We start from the raw sequence: 9,089 nt of genomic DNA on the forward strand, positions 1-9,089 counted from the left end.
AAGCTATCTAATTGATTCTGACAGAAAATGACTTTAATCAAGTTTTTCAGCAGGTCATATTCTGTTAACGATTTGATTAATGTTCGCTAGGGGAAAACACAGAAATTGTCAATATTGATGGATCAAATTTCTCGTTAAAAGCAGTACAGATAGTTAAATAGGGATGATCTGTTTAAAAATAATCTAATGCGTTATTCATGTCACGGTGGAGATAGTAACTAGAAAAATATGCAAATAAACATTATACAAAACCATTTAGCATGCGCGTGAAAAATGTCGCTGCAAAACCGATACTGAGGAAAAAGGCCCATTAAAACTACGTCACAGAACTGTGTTGTCCTTGTACTCGTCAGGGATGTAAGTGGTCAAGGAAGTAGAAATCCTGTTGCGAAGTAAGGAAAATAAAAATACAGTAGGTCTGAAACATGTTACGTAAAAGGGTTACCACACAAACCCCGTGTTTTAAACAAATTGTTAAATCTTGTACATTGTATAAAGGAAAAAAAAACAACTAAAAAAAACCCATCTTTCTGTGTATTCTGAACACCCATTTGTAAACAAAAAGGAATTATTAGGATTTTATAATTTTTTTATTTCTATCTCTCCAAAAATAATTTTTATAGCATATATATTCATGCTTAATTAACCATAATAGTGCTATCTTACTTAACCAGATGTATTTATAGCCAGTACACATTGACATATGTTGCTTGAGTCTTTATAGTGCTGCGCATTATAAAAACGGTACATAACGTAAAGCTTGCATTATATATGTAAATTTCTGTCCGTTTTATGGCAAATTTGCATTATCGAGAACAATAATGGGATACTTTTTTATCAACTAGGTGAAATCGCCTTTAGACGTGTAAAAGAAGATTGATGTACGGGCAAAAATGTAACCCCATTAGGAGCAATTGCATGGTATAGAAAAGGAATAGAATAAAATTGCATGCGATAAAATATTTATCAAAGTGCATATTGAAATGATATGTCAAAAGAGACAATGCCACTGGATGTAAATAATGAATATGTAAATATGGCCTTCATATTTTTACACAAAAAATAGAAACTAACAAAGTATAACCATCAACTCTAGTCGGTAGTCGGTAAAAAAAAAGATGGTGACTATAATTACTGTCGGATAAAAAATATGTACCATTATCAAGAAATCATAAACTAAAAAAAAAATTCAATATATAATCCATTAATTTCCCGGCATACTTTTTATATATTATTATGTAAAATTGAGTCTGTCAGAAATCTATGACTGTGGTTATGAAAAAGGATCGGTCAAATATGTGTATTGAAAAGTTATCAAGTGACAGCTTTTTTGCTGGATATGTTGGGTGGTGGGTTAGTGCTTTAATTAACATCCATAATTATCTTTTTCTGACTATTATGACGATAGCACAGATACCATCAGAAAGATTTATGTGAATCATATTGACTATCTTTTCTCCTAGTGGTGCCATTAATAGCAGGAGTTTTATCAGAAACACGATAAATGTTTCCGAAAATCGATGTTTACGGTAGTGATGAATGCAATGTATATCGATATCATACCTAATATAGAAACACATACCACGGGTCAGATTAAGAGTGATGTCAATAAAAATATGTTATTTTTATATCATTGTCCTAGCACAATGGTGTATATATAGAGGTTACACAACGAGTGGTTGTTGGATATGGAATTTATTTCACACGAGTAAGTTATTTTTTAAAAGTTACAAAAGACACGAGCTTTAGCGAGTGTTTTTTGCAACTTTAAAAAATTCAGGCGTGGTATTAAGGTATTATTGTCAAAGAACCATAGTGTATGTAGTCGTTTCATTACTGGCAAATGGATTTAGTGTCACCAAAATGAAGATGGACATATTTTTTCACGTTTACATTATTTACAGACAAATTTGGTCAACAGATACATACAGAGCGTTATAAACCCCTGCTACTATTCCACACTGCACGAGCGGTTCCCTATTTATCATACAAATGGTAAGTAAATTGTATATTTCCTTTCTTATGGAGTCAACCTTGGACGCTCATACAAGGAACGGTAATACAGACGTGCCGTAGATGACTATATCTGGACGTTGATCTGGTTACTTTATTAATATAGTCCATTCTCTTTAGGAACAGAATAATTAATATAATGTGTACGGTCAGGTTAAATTTCTGAAGTATACCTATATTTTCGGCAAAAGTTCCGGCCTATGACAAGGAGACTTAACACGAACATACCGCTGCCTCCCAAAACACACATATGCACTCATCACATGCATGTATGTCGCACGCACGGGAGGCCGTCCTTAAATGACCTTAGCTGTTAATAGGACGTTAAACAAAATAAACCAAACCAAACCTATAGTTTCAGTGTCTTCATATATAATGTTATTAAGGTATGATTTTCCTCTGATCATGAATAACACAATACACAACCATGGCATTGAACATAGTACGGGAAAGTTTACAATATTAGTAAAGCATACTATATCAGTTTTAGACAGAGTTATCATCAAAAGGTAGACAGACTAGAATGAATTCCTTAATCAAATTAGTGAAAGCTGAGACGATATTTTCATAGATCATTCGCACAAAAAGAACATCGCTAACACATTATACATTATAAGTAAAGCAATGGCCATGTCCGCGGAAGGGTGGAATGTCTGTACTCGATACCCAGGAATAATGACCAGGTGGGATCAATTTATTTGTTCGATATGACTACTCCTTGCAAAATCCGACACGATAGGTCATTCATTTGGCATCAATGACCTTCCGTACACTAGTTTTGACTGCAGCACTGTTATTAAAGGGGTGAAAATGTGTATAATTATTCATATATAAAGACTCTAACCAACCAACAATGACTTTTTCATTTGATCACAACACAAGTTTGTCAAGAAATAACATTTAATGATGATGAGGTATATTCGTATATTCATATATTACGATAGACAACTCTTTCATATACTTTTATGCCCTGTGCCATAGTATGAGCATTCAAAGCAGGTTATTGAGAAGTATATTTATTATATTGTTTTCATGACAGATAGGTATTAAAGTTATTTACGTTATCCACCAACAGTCGTTGCAGTTATGTTTTATATATATCTACAGCTGGATATAATGTATATTTTTATTCAAATCAGTTTAAGGAAAGTAGGACATGTATTTCTTTCTATAAATAAAAAAATAATTAGAAACAATAAAATCTTCAAAGACTTAAATATAAGTTAAACGTGGTATGGATCGTGCTTTAAAAAGTATAAGTGTTTTATGGCCTTTGATATGTAGCGTTCACACGCTATTCAAAGACAAACCTAATGTCGTGCGAAAATGATATCATATATACATGATATTTACTGTAGATGGATGGGAAGGTAGTTATACCGAAGTGGATTTTATGTTTTTTTTATTTTACGTTTGCATTTGTGCATTAATACTAGGTTCAAAAGAGTTATGACCATGTGGCGTCCCGTACGTAAGGTTGTTGTAGAAAGGTTCTATATTGCACCTGTGTTCGTCGTCATCAATGCCACTCTGTTAGCACGACGGCACGGTGTGCGTTCCAAAGAGCAGACAGAATGTTTTCTTTGTTAAAATCCTATAAAAAGATAAATGAAATACGTTAATCGAGAATTAGAGGTATGTTTGTGTTTTGTTTTCTTTACAGGGAACATGGTCTTAATGCTTTCTTTATCGGCAAGGAGGCTGTTCAACTATACATACATAAAGCGACCATAAAGAGTGTGTGTGAGCTTGTAAGGAAATCATGAATCCATGTCTGTCTAGTAAGATGAAAGGCCACATACCAACACGTGTACAAATGACAATTTAAACAAGATAATACCTCTCGGAAGGTATGTAGGACTTAGCATGTGCATTTTTAATGGTTGATAAAAAACGGAAAATCAAATTATCTTAACATGCTTATTTATGTACTACATATCTATTCGACATCTTCAAAATGTTTTGTCAGTGTGTTTACTGTTGATATATCTAATATATAGTGTTACACAACGTTTGACGAGTAGTATCTAACATTTACATCGTCTTTTTCAGATGTACCAATGTTTAACAGTATTTACAATGTCCCAATGTTTTATAGTAATTACAATGTCCTAATGTTTTAAAGTATTTACAATGTCCCAATGTTTTAAAGTAATTACAGTGTCCCAATGTGTTATAGTAATTACAATGTCCTAATGTTTTAAAGTAATTACAGTGTTCCAATGTTTTACAGTAATTACAATATCTCGCTGATCTACAGTAATTACAATGTCCTAATGTTTAACAGTAATTACAATTTACCAATTTTTAACAGTAATTACAATGTCCCAATGTTTTATAGTAATTAATGATATCCCAAATTTTATCAGTCATTAAAATGTTCCAATCTTAACAGTCATAACAATGTTCCAATCTTAACAGTAGTAACAATGTTCCGAACTTTAACGGTAATTGCAATATCTCATTGATTTACAGTAATTAAAATGTCACAATGTGTTTTAGTAACTACAATGTCCCAATGTGTTATAGTAACTACAATGTCCCAATGTGTTATAGTAATTACAATATCCCAATGTGTTATAGTAACTACAATGTCCCAATGTGTTATAGTAATTACAATGTCCAAATGTGTTATAGTAAGTACAATGTCCCAATGTGTTATAGTAACTACAATGTCCCAATGTGTTATAGTAATTACAATATCCCAATGTGTTATAGTAACTACAATGTCCCAATGTGTTATAGTAATTACAATGTCCAAATGTGTTATAGTAATTACAATATCCCAATGTGTTATAGTAATTACAATGTCCCAATGTGTTATAGTAACTACAATGTCCCAATGTGTTATAGTAATTACAATATCCCAATGTGTTATAGTAACTACAATGTCCCAATGTGTTATAGTAATTACAATGTCCAAATGTGTTATAGTAAGTACAATGTCCCAATGTGTTATAGTAATTACAATGTCCCAATGTGTTAAAATAACTACAATGTCCCAATGTGTTATAGTAATTACAATGTCCCAATGTGTTATAGTAATTACAATGTCCCAATGTGTTATAGTAATTACAATATCCCGATGTGTTATAGTAACTACAATGTCCCAATGTGTTATAGTAATTACAATGTCCAAATGTGTTATAGTAATTACAATGTCCCGATGTGTTATAGTAATTACAATATCCCAATGTGTTATAGTAACTACAATGTCCCAATGTGTTATAGTAATTACAATGTCCCAATGTGTTATAGTAATTACAATGTCCCAATGTGTTATAGTAATTACAATATCCCAATGTGTTATAGTAACTACAATTTCCCAATGTGTTATAGTAACTACAATGTCCCAATGTGTTATAGTAATTACAATGTCCCAATGTGTTATAGTAATTACAATATCCCAATGTGTTATAGTAATTACAATGTCCCAATGTGTTAATATAACTACAATGTCCCAATGTGTTATAGTAATTACAATGTCCCAATGTGTTAAAATAACTACAATGTCCCAATGTGTTATAGTAACTACAATGTCCCAATGTGTTATAGTAATTACAATGTCCCAATGTGTTATAGTAATTACAATGTCCCAATGTGTTATAGTAATTACAATATCCCAATGTGTTATAGTAACTACAATGTCCCAATGTGTTATAGTAATTACAATGTCCAAATGTGTTATAGTAAGTACAATGTCCCAATGTGTTATAGTAATTACAATGTCCCAATGTGTTAAAATAACTACAATGTCCCAATGTGTTTTAGTAATTACAATGTCCCAATGTGTTATAGTAATTACAATGTCCCAATGTTTAACAGTAATTACAATGTCCCAATGTTTTTTTCAGCAACTACAATGTCCCAATGTTTAACAGTAATTACAATGTCCCAATGTTTATCAGTAATTACAATGTCCCAATGTGTTATAGTAATTACAATGTCCCAATGTGTTATAGTTATTACAATATCCCAATGTGTTATAGTAACTACAATGTCCCAATGTGTTATAGTAATTACAATGTCCCAATGTGTTATAGTAATTACAATGTCCCAATGTGTTATAGTAATTACAATATCCCAATGTGTTATAGTAACTACAATGTCCCAATGTGTTATAGTAATTTCAATGTCCAAATGTGTTATAGTAATTACAATGTCCCAATGTGTTATAGTAACTACAATGTCCCAATGTGTTATAGTAATTACAATGTCCCAATGTGTTATAGTAACTGCAATGTCCCAATGTGTTATAGTAACTACAATGTCCCAATGTGTTTTAGTAATTACAATGTCCCAATGTGTTATAATAATTACAATGTCCCAATGTGTTATAGTAACTACAATGTCCCAATGTGTTATAGTAATTACAATGTCCCAATGTGTTATAGTAATTACAATGTCCCAATGTGTTATAGTAATTACAATGTTCCAATGTGTTATAGTAATTACAATGTCCCAATGTGTTATAGTAACTACAATGTCCCAATGTGATATAGTAACTACAATGTCCCAATGTGTTATAGTAATTACAATGTCCCAATGTGTTATAGTAACTACAATGTCCCAATGTTTTATAGTAACTACAATGTTCCAATGTTTAACAGTAATTACAATGTCCCAATGTTTATCAGTAATTACAATGTCCCAACTTATTATAGTAACTACAATGTCCCAATGTTTTATAGTAATTACACTGTCCCACTGTCTAACAATAATTACGATGTCCAACCTTTATCAGTTATTGAAATGTTCCAAGGTTACACAGGCATAGCAATGTCCTACTGCTTAATTAACAGTATTTCAATTACCTGATGCCAAAAGGTAATTGCAATGCGAAGATGTGAAAACAATTGCCATATCTTAAAGGTATAGAACAATGACAGTTGACCAAGGTCTAACAATGATTACGACATTCTAATAGGGTAGCAAGAACTCGCGATATCGAAATAAACAGCAGTAATAACATACAGATTGTATTACCGAGACTGTTAAGACAGTCACCTTATGGCTAGAGACTTGTGTCGATCAAGGGTGTAGTCATACACTGTTGTATGCAGTGATAATATACAGTAGGGTGGCCCCTTGTCAATATGTGACGGCTTCGTTATCTCCACGTAGCAAACAATCTTTCATCGAACGTTTATTTTGAATAAAATACCAAACGTGATTGATTTCTGAAAAGCATGAATATGTATTTAGATGTAATTGGCGTACACATTTTGTCTATTCCATACGTTACTATCAGATTCGGTTTCAATTACATGTGTTCTCTGTAACATAAACATTATTGACGCCTCAATTCAATTAAATTGTAATTATCTCTTTATTATCAATGGGCCTAGTACCTGTAAGTATTGTGTAAAATACATGATGTATTAGAAAATACCGTGTTTAAAAATTGAAATATGACACTTTCTTATTAGTGAGAATGTAAATTAAAAATGCATTATGTTATGAAATGAAATGGCGCAGCATGAATAAGGAGAAACGACTGAACAAGATCTCTAGATTTAGATATAAGGAAAAACGACTGAACAAGATCTATATATTTAGATATAAGGAAAAATGACTGAACAAGATCTATAGATTTATATATAAGGAATAATGACTGAACAAGATCTATAGATTTAGATATAAGGACTAGCGACTGAACAAGATCTTTAGATTTAGATATAAGGAATAATGACTGAACAAGATCTATATATTTATATATAAGGAAGAACGACTGAACAAGATCTATAAATTTATATATAAGGAATAATGGCTGAACAAGTTCTCTAGATTTAAATATAGAACATAAGGTTGATAGGATGATTTCTGACGATAAATAGATAACGCAAGATTAATGGTCGTCATTATGACATCTTCAAACAATATTACACTGTACTTCATCTGCTTCAATTTTCTCTCTGTATTTAAATTTGAAATAATCTATTTATATCTGGAAAAGATTTATATAGGATGCTTTCTGATCCTATTGTATACTTCGGCACAATAAAATTTGTTGAAATGAAATATATTTATTTCTGCAATGTGACGTTATTGAAATCAATGCTCGTAACACCTTAATGGTTTCGTTGTCAACACCTAAATTTTTCCTTTTGAGAAAATAGACTTGACGTTCATTAAAATGACAGGCGTGGTGGATGATGTAGTAACGTTTATCATTTCAGAACACATGGTTTTCCCCTGGTAATTTTTCAAATGTCTCCGTGTATTTTTGTTCATCTCTATCTACTTTGCATTTTAATGCCAGTGTTCTCTTGTCTATTTGCTAATCATAAATAAAAAATATATATTTTCATTACACACTTAAACTTGGGTTGAAATTGAAATAGCAATTGATGTTAATACTGGATATATATTATTTGTGTTCAATTCCTTTCAGTACAAAGTTAAATGTTTTATAAGGAATACTTTAATGTCACTAGTAACTGGGTTAGGGTTAACAAACATTCTCTATACACACTTGTCAAATCAGCAGATTTGTCCAAGAAACGTGTAACCAAATAACAATAAATCGAAATCGCGTTAGCGGTTAAGTTGCCATAAATAATGACGTAATGCACACGTGAGAAGTCAGATGATAAGGGAAGAGTTTATATACAAGCGTTGTAAATAAAAATACTATATTAATGCTTGTGCATGAGAAGTGTTGAGCGGATGTGGCTTGACCTTACTTCTGATGTGTTTTATTCGATCCATGGTTAATATTACATCTCATAATCACTCATCTGTGAAAATCGCTACTTATTGTAAACCAGCCGCGTAAAGAACAGGTGTTTAATGAAAACGAAGTATTTAATCGGAACAAAAACAACAGTTTAAAGAAGTTAATTCAACTCTGATTATGAATACAAACACAGTATTTACATTGTTTTTTCTTATACTAATGTTTATTTATTCCTGTTAATGCGTGATAAATTGCAGTTGGCATATACCTTAAAACATCCAGGTCCACGTGCGTTGTTCTTAAATGCTTGATGTAGAATTATTCAACAACCATTGAATCAATCTTTGGTCTCAAAATATGTCATAAATAACTTTTTTATTTGATACGTTGATACGTT

Source organism: Pecten maximus, chromosome 9 (assembly GCF_902652985.1).
Source record: "Pecten maximus chromosome 9, xPecMax1.1, whole genome shotgun sequence".
Taxonomy (NCBI): Eukaryota; Metazoa; Mollusca; class Bivalvia; order Pectinida; family Pectinidae; genus Pecten; species Pecten maximus.